The following is a 14,933-nucleotide window of genomic DNA, read 5'->3' on the forward strand; positions in this document are numbered from 1 at the left end:
TGCATATGCCACTGTACCATAACACACACCATGTTGTCAGTCAAAAGAGAATTTAACCAAAAACAATGTGGTTGTTGCTTCACATCCCCATGACCCCAGTATTTGCCAGATCTTCTGCCCTGGGACTTCTTTTTGTTTCAGAAATTAAAATTGAGACCGAGTAGTAGACAATTTGCAACGGTGGAAGTAATCCAAGAAAGGAATGGAAGAATAGCTGGAACAAGTGTATTACATCTCAAGGGGAGTATCTTAACGGCAACTAAAATGGAATTGCGATAATTACCTGATCATGTTTTTTTTTTTTTTGTTTTTTTTAATAATTCCTGGAATTATACACGTACCCCCCACCACACACAGAAGTTTAAAATTGACTGTCATTGTAAGTCTTTTACAAGATACGGAGGACAGCAATGGTTATTGCCAGGTTTTTCCAAAAGTACTATTATTCCGTTTACAGCAAAATCTGCGTCAGACACAGCATTGTTTCCTAGGAAACACATCTTGCCTGTAGAAGGGGCCCGAGTTGTCTCGAAAGCTTGCATATTGTAATCTTTTTATTTAGCCAATAAAAGGTGTCATTTTGCTTGGCTTTTCTCTAGGAAACACAATTTTTTTAAAGTGGGCAAAACCATAATGACACTATTGTGTTAATACCTTTTTATTGGATCTGTTGTTTCATTTGCTTTTTTGTTAGTTTGGCAACCTCGCCATTAAGAATATATATTTGCTTAACAACACTGTAAATAATTAGCAGTTAAATGATTGATTTGCAGCAGACCTTGGTCAATGAGCTGCACTACAAAAAGATTAGAAAGAATATCAGCTTGATTTGATCAACCAGTAGCCACACTTTTCCCTAAATTTCACCTGTTGCCATTAGACAGCATATTTAAGCACCTAAGAAGAGCAACTTAAAAACTCCTTTATTTCCAGACCCATGCACACTTTGAATTCTGTTACTTGTAGGGCTGCTGATAATTTCTAAATTTATTAAAGGTAATATTCTTCTTTGTTATCAAGTGTTGTGTCTTGGCTTATTTTCTTGTAACTATGTAACAATACCTTGTTTTTTTTTTTACTTTCCAGTTACAAACAAATTTCCCTCTGGGATAAAAAAAAAGTCTAACTAACCTAACTTAACCTCTGTTTCAGTTGCTGCAAATAAATGCCAAATTTACAAATCTATGGCAACTACTGAATAAAGTTTTCCATACTCAGTTTGGTTAATTCCAAACTCAGAAATTTGTGAATAATTGCCTTGTTCTGTTGAGAAACAGGCCACGATTAACAAAGATGAAGACATTGCAATCTTTCAAAACAAGGGATCTAAGAGGACAGTTTTGCGATAAAACCCAAAAGCTGATAAAAAGTGTTTTTGATACTGAGAGATGCTAACATATACAGTACGTAACAAAGCATTTTACATTGTCCTTCAGAGTTCTAGACCATAAGAAACTGACTTATTGAATGCCTAATGCACAAAAAAAGAATGGTGATGAATGGTACAAATGATCAGTTATTGTTTATTCCCCAGTATTTCACCCACGAAAAACACTTTTATAAATATGACAAGGTGAATTATCATAAACAATTTCTTCCATTTGGAATTTATCATTTTTTGCATACCCCAACTTACTCTCTTGTTGCAATGTGTTATGTTAGGAAAATAAAGTTTTGGTGTAGATGTAGAAGTGTAGTGTCTTTATTGATAATCTAACCTAATTAGCAATAGAAGACAAAAAGTTGTGCTTTTTCTATTTACAAATCATTAAGTTATATCCCAATTTACTGTGAAATTAAAAACACTGAAATAAAAGTGGGCACACATTTGAGGCCGGGATTAAAACGTAACAAATCCTGTCCCGCATAGCCTCCTTTGTCCCCTTTAGAGCCATTGCCCACTAAAATGCCCATGCACGTCAATGGTGTACATGTCATCTGTGGGAGTATACGCAGCTCCAGGTCATGCTTCTGTGCACATTTTGCAACTGTCTCGTTTTAGAACACTGTTGGAAAATCAGGGGGACACTTTCAATATTGCAATGTCATATAAAGAAAATAATACTTAGTAACGTTTGACTTCTTGTATCTGGATGAAGTCAGTTACACTTAAAAGTCAAACAATAAGCATAGTTTTTATTCTTTATTGTTTAAATTGTGCCAACTTCTTTGTAAAGAATACAAATTCAATAAACGGAAACACTAAATTTGAGTTCTTGATCAGACTTAATCATAATTGTGATATACTAAACTTAACATAAAGCACAATTTATCCTGATTTTTAGCCGAAACGAAATTCCGGAAAAACGGATAGTTTCATCCATCCATTTTCCAACCCGCTGAATCCGAACACAGGATCACGGGGGTCTGCTGGAGCCAATCCCAGCCAACACAGGGCACAAGGCAGGAACCAACCCACCGCAGGACACACACAAACACACCAAGGTCAAATTAGAATCGCCAATCCACCTAACCGGCATGTCTTTGGAGTGTGCGAGGAATCCGGAGCGCCCGGAGGAAACCCACGCAGACAGAACATGCAGACTCCACGTAGGGAGGACCCGGGAAGCAAACCCGGGTCTCCTAACTGCGAGGCAGCAGCGCTACCAATGCGCCACCGTGCCGTCCAAAAAAATGGATAGTTGATAAACTGAAAGTCCACATAGTATTATATTTGTACAAACTTGTGCAAATCGCCAGAACTGTGCAGAAAGAAAGATAAAACGGGCTTAAAAGGTTTGATTTCTTTTCAGGCCACTACAATGTGTCGATCCATTTCGTCTTTTTGTAAATCGCTTGTTACTTTATTTTTTATTTAAAAGATAAAGATCTTAAGGCGTTTAGGGGCCTCAAAATCGTAGTACTGCATTCCATACTCTATGACTAGTGTTTGTAGCTATAAATAAAAACTTCCCCATGTATAAAAACTGTCACATTTCGCTCTTTGACAAACACTTAACCTGCAGAAGAGACGATGATCGGTGCTACAGCATATAAGAGGTAGGACACAGAATTGCAAACTACAGCTTTGTGCTTCAGTTAATGACGATGGGAGCGCCGCTGCCGAGTTTAATTTTGTTTTATTTAGTTTGTCATGCATGTCACGCTGACCACGTCAGTATGGAAACTGTTCTGCGGCAAAGTATATCAGCATATTGAGCATGAATTTAAGTAGTTATAGATAAAACACCTACCTTCACTATAAATCCTTTTACATTAGCAGAAGAACGACATCCGTCACCTCACTAGCCGCTAGTCAAATCTTTGTGGCTTGCCACGTGATATTCTGGACTGAGCCCTTGAGTGAGGCCGGTTACGTTACACGTTACGTTTCAGCGTGGCTTTATTTGCCAATCTGCAAGCGTAACTTTACACAGCAGGGACATGGACTAGTGTCCGTGCCGCTCCATTTCTTTCATGCACCTATTTAAACAGCGCAAAACATCCAGTTTAATAAGTGTGGGAGTGTGCAAAACTTGCCAATGGTTTTCCTGGGTATATACATGTATGTACTTGCAGTTTGTCAGGGAAACTATTCATGCCACTGTGTGAGAATGAAACGGAGTAAATGTAATTTAAGGCACTCTGGTTAAATATCGGAGTTCGTCCCGCGTGCTTCTTTGCTGCAGATACCGGAGTACGCAAAATCTGACAATGAATCGAAGACAGTCCGAAATCTAAACAGAAGCACCATTTACAGAGTTTCGACTTGGTGACTGAATTTGACTGTTGTGTATCCTTGAGCCATGCAAATGTACGTAACATATGCGTTGTATCGTTAATCAATTTCAGTGAAAGATAGCAGTGTTGACCTTTTAGACTATTGTATTTTCATATTAACTCGATGGTAGCAGGCAGCACTTAGACCATGTTGTAGGGTTGCAGGGAAGTCCAACTTCAGTCCTTTAGGGCTACACGTTTTCCTTTCTGTCACTTTCTTCATGGATGACCAAATTTCTGCCATTAATTGACTTATTTCCCTTTCATTTTAATTGCCATTTGCCCCTTAAATGTTAGCCAAACAAAAACGAGATGTGAAGTGAGCCAACAGATGGCCATATAAGTGGGGCCCTCAAACTCCAGTCAGTTTCTTAATATGTTTTATTTATATAGCACCTTTCCCATGCTAAAGGCACTTAGAAGCTGATTCCTCTTGTTAATGAAAACCATTCTTTATTTTTATGGATTTTTGTTTGCAGTTCAGTCTTCTTACATATACAAATAACCAATAAAATCCAGTGCGTTTTTACTCTTTTTGGCAGTAAAATCAGTCAATAAGTAGTAAATCCAAAAAGAATGTTAAAAAAGGAGTAAAATCAAAAGAATCTCTGTTCCCTAAACCTTACTGCATTTCATTCTCTTCTTCACTCCTGCTCACCAATCAGGTCTTAGCAGTGACATCACCAAGCATGATCAGCCTTTAAAATGATTTTCATCCTATCCATTTTATCCAGTTACCACTGGGATGCCCAAGCCTGAAATCTCTCTTGTGTTCATAGGATGAGCGTTTTAATCATTCCTGCTCCCAAGATGCTCAGCATGGAACCACGAGAGCAGTGTGTGTGTGTGTGCGTCCGTCCGTCCGTCCGTCCGTCCGTCCGTCCGTCCGTCTACCTTTTTTCCTTTCAATCCCTTCTTTCTTTCTGGGGCTCCTTTATACTCTGTGGGTGTCGGTGTTTTTCCTAATGACCCATGGAGAGTAAATGAGGGACAGCTAAGCCAATCAAGCATGTTAACAAGCAATCAGATAGCTTTCCCATTGAACATCCCATGGTCACACAACTTTACAGATGGAAACATACTCACAAGTGAGGGGAGTGTGTTGAGCAGAGTACTTTGAGAGGCTGATGAATGAAGAGAATGAGAGAGAGAGAAGGTTGGATGATGTGGAGATAGTGAATCAAGGAAATGCATTCAAGGTGGAGGTGGGATTACATCAAGGATCAGCTCTGAGCCCATTCTTATTTGCAATGGTGATGGAAAGGTTGTGTGTGATAGCGTGCTGTTGTTTGTTTTATTATTATTTATATGTTTCGCTTTCTGCCTCATGAGATTCCATAAAGTTCTAGTTGTCCCTTCTATCCAACTGCTAGTGGGCTTAGAGGAAATTGCATGACAGATATTTAGGAATATTGACTACAGAACACCAAATTATGTTCAGATGGTTGAGAATATGCTTCAAACATATAACACAATGAAGTGCAACACATCACTAAAAGTTTATTTTCTGCATTCACAATTTTATTTCTTTACTTGGTACAGTCAGTGACAAACATGGTGAAAGATTTCACAAGGGAATTGCAAGGATGAAAAAGCAGTATCAGGGCAAATGGAATCCATCAATACTAGCTGACTCTTGTTGGGCACTGAAATGAGAAGCTCCACTTGCTAAGTACACATTTACATTTTACTTTTACAAACATTTCTAGCTGAGTTTAACTAATGCACTTGTGTCTGCATCATTATGTAATTAAATATGCTAAATGAAACTAAATTTCATGTTTTGCCAAATTCCTACTTGATGCAGTCAATCTGAAAATGTATGTGTCCAGCTTAAAGTACTCTATCAGGAAGCAAAACTTTAGAAAATGTGATGTCTAGTGTTGTGTAAAAAGTGCAGAGAAATTTGAACATTTGATTTTAGTTTGATTTAGCTGCTACCTCTTAAAATCATCATAATTTATAACTATAACTGTACAGGTGAAGGTATAAAAAATCCAAGATCTTCTTCCAAGAGTCTTCCTGTGCAAATGAATGTTCCTTTGTTTGGCCTCCCCATAATATCTCAACTACAGGAGGTAAGATAAGAACAGGTTATGCGAGACATAGCATTATTTTTATTGCTGTAAGAGACTAACAGCTATAGATCATCTATTACCAATACTACTTTGCAGATTGGCAAGTAATTCCACTGAAAGACAGTGGAAAATGAGGAAAAGGTTTAAAGGCTTCTACAGATGGTTCAGGTGTACGATATTGGCAAAAAATTATATCTCAGTATTTTCTGGGACTTTAATGATAATAATAATTAAACAATATTTTGCATCCTTTAAAAACATGTTTAAAAAAGTCATTGATTTAGTTTGGTCTTGTTAATAGGTTATTAATTGTAGCTTAGTAATGAGATGAATGGAAACAACAGTTAAGGAAAGCAGGTCTTAACTATTTACTTAAAACTGAAGTAAAATAGCACAAAAACATTAAAATCACCATTCAAAGTATTACTGAGATCAAACAGTGCAAGTATGAGTAAACCATTTGATAGTGGCCTACAGGATGTACACAAAATATTGCATTAAGACCATCAAAACTATTATAATGAGAGCATTTTAAACATTCACTTTGTAAAAAAGAATATGAATCCAACAGGAGTAAAATACAAATCATAATTGAATGACAAGGCATGCACATTGTAGTCTGGATAAAGATAAACTGCTTGGCTGTAAGGTGAATTGTGCAGCATACAAGCTAAAGCAAAAATATTAACATACCGCATATTCTGTAATAATCTAAAGTTATGTCAAATACTGCACAGAAAAAAAAACTATAGCATCTGTAAACAAGTTCTGTCATATATCGCACAAACATAAAAAAAACTAAACCTGTAACATCTTTAAACAAATTACTAACTTTAGGATCTGTCCAATATTGCACAAAGATATCATAAAAAATAATTGTAAAATTCTACTGAGGAAACTTAAAGTTGTGTGACAGAAACACCAGTCTGTTCACAGCATCTGACTTCAGAGCAGCACAGTTAAAGGTTACAGCATTTCCTCTAGTGCTGAAAGCCCTGGTTGGGATTTATGGGCAGGTAGAGTGTCTCTGTTACTATTTATCATTACTTTAACATTGTTGTCATTATTGTACATACTTTATATATGAGTTGGGGCAGAATGGAGCGGGGCAAGGAGGTGGGGATCTGTGTAAGGCTTTTATGTAAAGAAAGAAAAAAGTGCTTTGGAATTGAGGTCCATAACCAAGATGGCTTGCAAAATAAAATGCACCTGATCGGCATATCGTTTTTACGGAAATAAAAATAATCTATTCAAACAAATGATATAATTAATTTGAATGCTTTTTTTTTTTTTGCCTGACATCAATGGGTCTCTGTATTTCTGGTGTGCTGACCGTACAAACGCAGTAGTCTATCCTGTTAGGTTACGTGAGACAGTGAATGTGTAGACTCTCAAGGCATGTTTTTTGTGGTTTTTGCAAAGTGAGTGACATACTCGATAATTTTAGCTTGCTCACCATTAAAACAAGATACATATCACACACTCCTAGCTTAAGGCACCAGGGAGAGGGAGAAGGGTATTGCTGCAGACCAAAGACATTATGGGCAGATCTAGGGGGGTGGGATAGCTTTCAATCAAATTCTTTTTCAGTGACTCATGTTGTTGCTAGTGCACATCAATCAAAAACTCACTTGTTCATTTATCAAAAATCTGAAGTTGTCTATCAAATTTAACTTCAACCAATGTTTGTGCAGTTCACTGTCCGTGGTCCAACAAGCTCCATGGTTCCACTTACAGAGGTTTTTTTTTATATAGCCACTACACCATGCGAAAACAATAAATGTTTGTCACTTTAAGAAATCCAGGTAAGTTTCCAATTGCAAAGTCTTTTTTTTTGGATTTTTATAACTTTGTATTCAAGGGATCTGTTTGTACTGTGGTTTGATGTTGTATAAAAAATTTTGTTGTGAACATTTACGTTTCCTTTTATCATCATTTTCACTGTAAAAATTGATACATATTTAAATTTGCAAGATGTTTAATAAGTGTGTGCTTGGTGTGTAGATGTGGGTGGGTGTGTCCTGCGGTGGGTTGGCGCCCTGCCCGGGATTGGTTCCTGCCTTGCGCCCTGTGTTGCCTGGGATTGGCTCCAGCAGACCCCCGTGACCCTGTGTTCGGATTCAACAGGTTGGAAAATGGATGGATGGATGGATGGATGTTTAATTAAAAAGTCTTTCATGCTAATTTGCATACTTATTTGTGCAAAAAATTAAATATCACAATCAGAAATATTACAGATATTTTGCCCGTGGTGCTGTCTTCAAATGCGTTCTCCTGCACTTTTTGTCATCCCTGGATTTACTCTTCATTTATGAGAGGTGAGCACCACAAAAACTGCTATTTCCTACAGAGGTGTTTGTTGTATTTTCTCCTATTAACTTGGGCCAGGAGTAATCTTTATGCCAACATACTCATGTCGTTGATTTTTTCTCACATTGTTATGTTCACAGATGATGTTGCATCTTCACTTTCATTACCCTCAGTGATATCTTTCCATCTGTCTATCTATGACAACCCCTTTGACAGTTGTAGTTTATCTTATTTTTTTAATTCACTGGTGTTTTCTACCATATGCATATTAGTGGTTGATGTAGTGTAGCTTACTGTGTTGTTACTGACAAAAGAAAAGGTCAACCTAACATTTGCTCAATATACGCTTAAGACGGGTGAAGAACGTAAAGGTTACGGTTCTTGTCTGTACATAGTAAAACCATTCTACCTTTACCAAAATAGTATTTATGAAACATTTTAGCTTTTAATAGGCAGCTTGGCAGGTACAGAAGTTGATTTGTTTCATTTTGTTTGCAGTGGGCTGTTTAAGAAGTAGTTTTAAAACTAGGTTTGTCAACTACCTTGATTGCAGTTGTATGTTAATTATAATTTCAGTTACTGGCATTTTCCCTGGCTTCAGATGGCGCCACCTAACAGTGGGTATTAGTGCAGGAGGCCATTTTATCACAGGTAATGATATAGTCATGCACAAGCTCATTGATTTTTATCTATGGTTCACATTATAATTTCTCAGTGTTTTATTATGCTTTAGTCTGAAATCTTTTTGTGTTACTTTATCCCATGTCAAACGTTTTGCATTTTATAGTTTTATTTTACATCAATAAATGGGATTGAATGAAGGTCTAAAAATTCAAAAAGAGATTAAACTTTAATATTTCTACAGATCTTATATAGAATAAATGCCTTAAGTTTTGTTGGACTTAGGTTTTTGGTTTTGCTGATATGCTGCTTCTTGGTTCCTGCTTATTTGCCTGTTATTAAAAACACAATAGCAACTGAAAAAATGTTGGCATGCATTTGTTATTAACTTAAATTCATGCAGTTGTAATTTTACTCTGCTCTAGGCTAGCTCAATTATAACAGTAGCTTGGGAAGAGAGATTCACTACTATTACTTTAAGGTCCATGTTACAGTACTTAGAAATCATTGGATTTCTTGCACATTTTTGCAGATGCATTTCAAAGAAGGATTACCTTATCCCAACCCTCTGGTGCTTTTTTTCTTTATAATGGACAATGGGGTAGGTGGCCAAATGCCTATAGTAAGAATGTTGCCAACTGTTTCAGCTACTGAGATGTGCTGAAACTAACCCCTCCCATTAAATCCACAAATAGTGCTGCACAATATTTTTCTCCTCTATCTCAATCATATATGGGTCTTCAGTGAACTTAAAAAGGTAAAAATTGTCCCAAACTCATAAAGGTTGAGAAACACTGCCAGATTTGCATTCTGCACATGTTTAAAAAAAATAAAAAGAATCTGCAGTATTGCTAGTTCTGTCAATGGATATACAACACTGATCTCTGGCAACATAGCACCAAATGAGTAACTGTACCACTACATATTTACATTACATCTCATGTCAAATGGAAAGTGTTTGTAATATAAATTTACAATATGAAATTAGTTTTACTTACATTAACACATTTTAAAGTACAAAATTAAGAAAATGTACCCAAACACAGTTAACATTTAAGACACTGCTTTTTAAAGTTGACTTGTCTAAGTGTTTTAGTTGTGGCAAAATGGGCATTTTCTCATTTTAAGTTAGAAAATTTCTGCATAGTGTAACATTTGGGTGAGACTTTTTTTAACTGATTTGAAAACTGGAACATTTTCTGTTAATAATTTACCTCATCAAATAGACATATGCCACATTTTTGTTTTTTAGATATTTTGTCACAGTGGTATGTGTGATGGAGATTTACTCAGACCGCAGGCATAAGCACCTGCCACTCTTACACTATCATTTAAATTTCTCGTGCTAACCATTGAGAATCTGTTTGCCAACAGGAATGGCTATCAGATTTGTAAAAGAAGACAATACAGTATACAAAATATACAAGTTAAAATTACATATCAAGCTAAATCTGAAACAGCAAATTAATCTGTAATTGAAATTGTACAGAGTTTTTTTCTATTTATATTAAATATAGGTGACATACAAGAGAGACCAGCTTTTGGCAGTACATATTATACAGTAGTATTTGTTGATTCATCCATTATCTAAACCAGTTTATGCTGGCACCTATTCCATCAAGCAATGTGTGCAGGAAAGAACAATCCCTGCCAGCCTATTGGAGGGTGAACACACACACACACACACATCAGGGGCCTGCATGTCTTTGGACTGTGGGAGAAAACCAGAGTAAACTCAAATGTACCCATGTGTAAATTCTAAGCAGGCAGCACCTAGGGCACAATCCATGGTCTCTTTACTATGAGGTGATAGTGTTACCACTGTTTCATCTTCTGCCTAATTTGTTTATTATTAACATATTTACATTAACTGTGCCCATACGAAATTGAGGAAAAAACACCCTTTATTTCAGACTTATTTTAGGAGTACAGTATGTCCCTTGTCTTTGAAGGCCCCCTTGGCCTGTCCTTAGACTCTGACAATGGTGCCCAGCATGTGAAATTAGTCTCCCAGAGACTCACACTGAGAATGTGTTTCTTTTTCTTTTTGTAAATTTAAAAAAAGGGAGCTTACCTAAAAGTAGCATTGTTTGGTGCAGAAAGCTACTCTACTACTGCTAAGTTTGAATACAGCATTGAAAACAAATACTTAATTGTAACAAAAAATGTTTATAGAAAGATTTTTTTAATTTTATCATGCTACATGAACACTGCTAAACTCTTTATGTAGTAATTATGTTTTATTTGAATTTGCAAACTAATTTTAAACATAATTTACTCTTACCTTTTTGTTTTTTACCAAAAAAAATATAATTGGCTGAAACGAGTATGGGGACTGTAGGGAGGTTCTATAAGATGCCCAGCTTTAGGATAAATTAGTGTAGTCAACAGATGTTCATTTCCAGCTGCCTTCATCATATTCTCCATCTGAAAGTAAAAAAACGCTTATGGGAAAAACTGCATTAAAGATTTCGTACACTGCTGAGCAAAGCAAGAATCTAATGACCAACAGTGTTTGCAGGTTTTGTTGTTCTGTTGTATTCTTTCTCAAAACTGAAAAATTCTGTAAATTAAGATTAAGCTTTAATTACTATCAAACTGTAAGATGATGTCACACTGTACAGTGTAGCACTAACTTTTCCAGCACTGCACAGAAAAAGCATTTTTGTAGTGAAGCAAAAATAAAAGAAAGAAACAAAACACTATACAGAACATCATCACTATTCCAGATAAAGAGCAAGAAGATGGACCTAAATAAATTCCTTCAAATTTAAGCAATCTCATTATTCAACTTAATTAGCCTGAATTATGGGTAGCAGTAACCTATTTTCTTCACACTACGACTACAGTAGTTCTAAACACATTTAAAGTGTTTATCTTGATCTCAGGTTTACTTTGAGATTTTTCTTCATCTATCCCAATAATGTTTTGCCTAAATGTTGCCAGCTATATCTTAGAAATACAGATGTGATAATACATCGCAGCCCACCAGACATGTTCTTGTAAGACCAATCTCACACTGCATTACCTTTCTTATGATTTGCAGCTGTAGCCTTCATTTACATGTTCTTCCTCTTCTTTTAGCTGCTCCCATTAGGGGTTGCCACAGCGGATCATATTTTTCCCTATCTTCCTGTCCTCTGCATCTTGCTCTGTCACACCCTTCACCTGCATGTCCTCTCTCACCACATTGACAAACCTTCTCTTAAGGCTTCATCTTTACTGCTTGCCTGGCAGTTCTATGCTTAGCATCCTTTTCCCAATATCCAGCATCTCTCCTCTGCACATGTCCAAACCAATGCAATCTCGCCTCTCTGACTTTGTCTCTAAACAGTTCAACCTGAGCTGACCCTCTAATGTACTCATTCCTAATCCTATTCATCCTTGTCACACCCAATGCAAATCTTACCATCTTTAACTCTGTCACCTCCAGCTCTGTCTCCTGTTGTTTGGTCAGTGCCACCATCTTCAACCCAAATAACATAGGTGGTCTCACTACCGTCCTTTGCCAACCTCTTCCACTGTATACTCTTCTGTATTTTCCCATTCCACCACCAGGTTTCCTTATCCTCCTTCCTCTGTCCAATTGTCACGCCAAGCACCCTTCTTGCTGTCACCCTTACTACTTCTGCTGTAGTTGCCCAGCTGTTTGGTAACTCTTCATTGCCACCCAGTGGCTGTCTTGCCTCCTCCCTGAACTCAACTTTGCAGTTTTCCTTTTTCAACTTCCACCATTTCATCATTGGCTCTGTACTCACTCTCCTCCTCTTCTTGATCTCCAACATCATCCTATAGACCAGTGTTTCCCAACCTTTTTTGAGCCATGGCACATATTTTACATTAGAAAAATCCCACGGCACACCACCAAACAAAAATGTCACAGCCGAAGCATCACTAATTCTACTGTTTAAGTGGCAACAGGTAGATACACAGATTAAGAGTATTTAATTGTTCTGCCTATCACTGTCCCATAGACGAACAAAGACAAATTATTTGCAGTAAATAAATAATCATTTTCATACCAATTAAGTGAAATTGAATAATTTTCCAAGGTACACTTGATGATCTCTCACGGCACACTAATGTGCCGCGGCACAGTGGTTGGGAATCACTGCTATAGACCACCATCCTATGCTGCCTAGCTACACTTTCCCCTGCCACCACTATGCAGTCTTCAATCACCTTCGGGCTGACCCTTCTGCAGAGGATATAATCTACCTGTGTACATTTTCCTCCACTCTTGGAAGTCACCCTATGTTCCTCCCTCTTCTTAAAATTCGTATTCACCACAGCCATGTCCATCCTTTTTGCAAAATCCACTATCTTGTGACCTTCATCATTCCTCTCTTTGACACGATACCTACCCATCAACTCCTCATCTCTGTTCCTGTCACCAACATGTCCATTGAAACCCACTCTAATCACCACTCTTTGTCCCTTTGGTACACTGTCCATCACTTCATCCAACTCACTCCAGAAATCATCTTTCTCATCTATTGCATACCCAACTTGCGGAGCATATGCACTAACAACATTCATCATCATACCTTCAATTTCCAGCTTCATAATCATCACTCTGTCTGGCACTTGATTCAAATCTAAAACACTCTTAACATACTGTTACTTCAGGATAACCCCTACCCTATTTCTCTTCCCCTGCATACAGAACAATTTGAATCCGTCTCCGATCCAGCTGGCCTTACTCCCCTTCCATTTAGTCTTTTGCATGCACATTATATCATCCTTCCTTCTCTCCATCACATCAGCTAACTCTCTCTCCTTACCAGTCATAATGCCAACATTCAAAGTTCCTAACTTCATTCTTCTCCTTCTTCAGACCAACAGTAGCCCAATTTCCTCCAACATCCTGTTGGTAACAGTACTGCTGGCATCTGTTGTTAACCTGGGCCTTGACCGTTCCGGTATGGAAATCTGTATTGTTGTCCGCATTTTGATCTGGGAAAATTTTGCCCTTCCTGACGCAGCCCTCCCCATTTATTCAGGCTTGGGACTGGCTCGAAGAAACACACTGGCTTGTACATCCACTGTAGCTGGGTTATAATCTTTATTTACATAATCTTTAAAAAAATCCAAGTTGTTGTCGTAAGTTTAAACAGTGGCAAAGCACACTTATTTTTGACAATTGTGTAGTGTGACATCTATATGACTCAGTCATAGCTCTCTGCAACTCACTTGGGTAAAGAACTAAATTATTAGTTTTTTAAATATTTTTTATTTGATTTTAATAAGAAAAAACATACAAAAATAGCAGATACAGTAAACAACAACAGACCCCACCATGGCAAGTCCTCTGAAAATCACCCTGTGAAACCAGTTCCTAACAGACTGAAGGATACACAGTGAGCACAAAAACACAGAGAAGAATTTTGGAATGGATGAATTAGGGATTAAGATTGGTAGCACTGTGTGCCTCCCAAACCCCCCATGCCCTCCCACCCCACCAACTAGCTTCCCATCAAATATACAACAGATTACCACTTCTCTATATTGTACCTGGAGTATCTGTTAATAAGGCTACATTAAAGAAATAGGATTTCCAGAGTTTTGCAGAGAGAGAATGAAGAATAAAGAGATTTCCAAAAAGAGGCTATGTTTTACAGATGGTACCTTAAACAGAACAACCTCTGCTGAATAAAATTCAGTGTAATAGTGAGTTCCAGGAGAAGAAACACACTGCTAGCTATTAAAATGGCAACACTAGGAAAAGACACATCATATTGGTCTGAAACTTGCATGATGGTTATGTCACTTAGTAATTACCAAAGGACTAAAAGTTGATGTAAAGAAGGTCATTGATATTGGTTTATCAGACCATTTTCTTCTACTATTTAATATAGAAATAATGATAGAAAACATTCATTAGAAGCATATTGTTAAAAAACGCTTCTTTGACTCTTCAGCAGCTTTAAAACTTACAAACATTCTAAGCAATCAGTCCGTTTATAGTGCCAACTATAATAGCAAGGCTAATGTAAATAGTAAGGTGGAAAGATTTAATACTAAAGTGAGAGATGCTGTTGATATAGTTGCACCTGAAAAGACAGTTAAAAAATCTTCTAGCATTGTTATACCATGGAACACCCAAAGAGTGTCTGATTTTAAGAGAACATGTCATAGAGCTGAGCATAAATGGAGGAAAACTAAACTGATTATCCACTGTGAGATATTGAAGGTTAAAATAAC

At 37.1% G+C, this 14,933-nt stretch overlaps 1 protein-coding gene and 1 pseudogene across 3 annotated transcripts in view; both read right to left on the reverse strand.

The window, feature by feature from the left end:
- The window catches only part of LOC120533931 (peroxisomal succinyl-coenzyme A thioesterase-like), a 93,658-nt gene extending 90,237 nt beyond the window's left edge, over window positions 1-3,421 (reverse strand). For all 3 annotated transcript variants that reach the window (XM_039761060.1, XM_039761058.1, XM_039761059.1), the window contains exon 1: window positions 3,195-3,421. The gene's annotated coding sequence lies outside the window, so the exon portion shown is untranslated. The remainder of the gene's footprint in view (window positions 1-3,194) is intronic.
- A 1,669-nt stretch (window positions 3,422-5,090) lies between these two features.
- Window positions 5,091-14,933, reverse strand: part of LOC120533932 — a 60,627-nt pseudogene continuing 50,784 nt past the window's right edge.

Source organism: Polypterus senegalus, chromosome 8 (assembly GCF_016835505.1).
Source record: "Polypterus senegalus isolate Bchr_013 chromosome 8, ASM1683550v1, whole genome shotgun sequence".
Classification (NCBI taxonomy): domain Eukaryota; kingdom Metazoa; phylum Chordata; class Cladistia; order Polypteriformes; family Polypteridae; genus Polypterus; species Polypterus senegalus.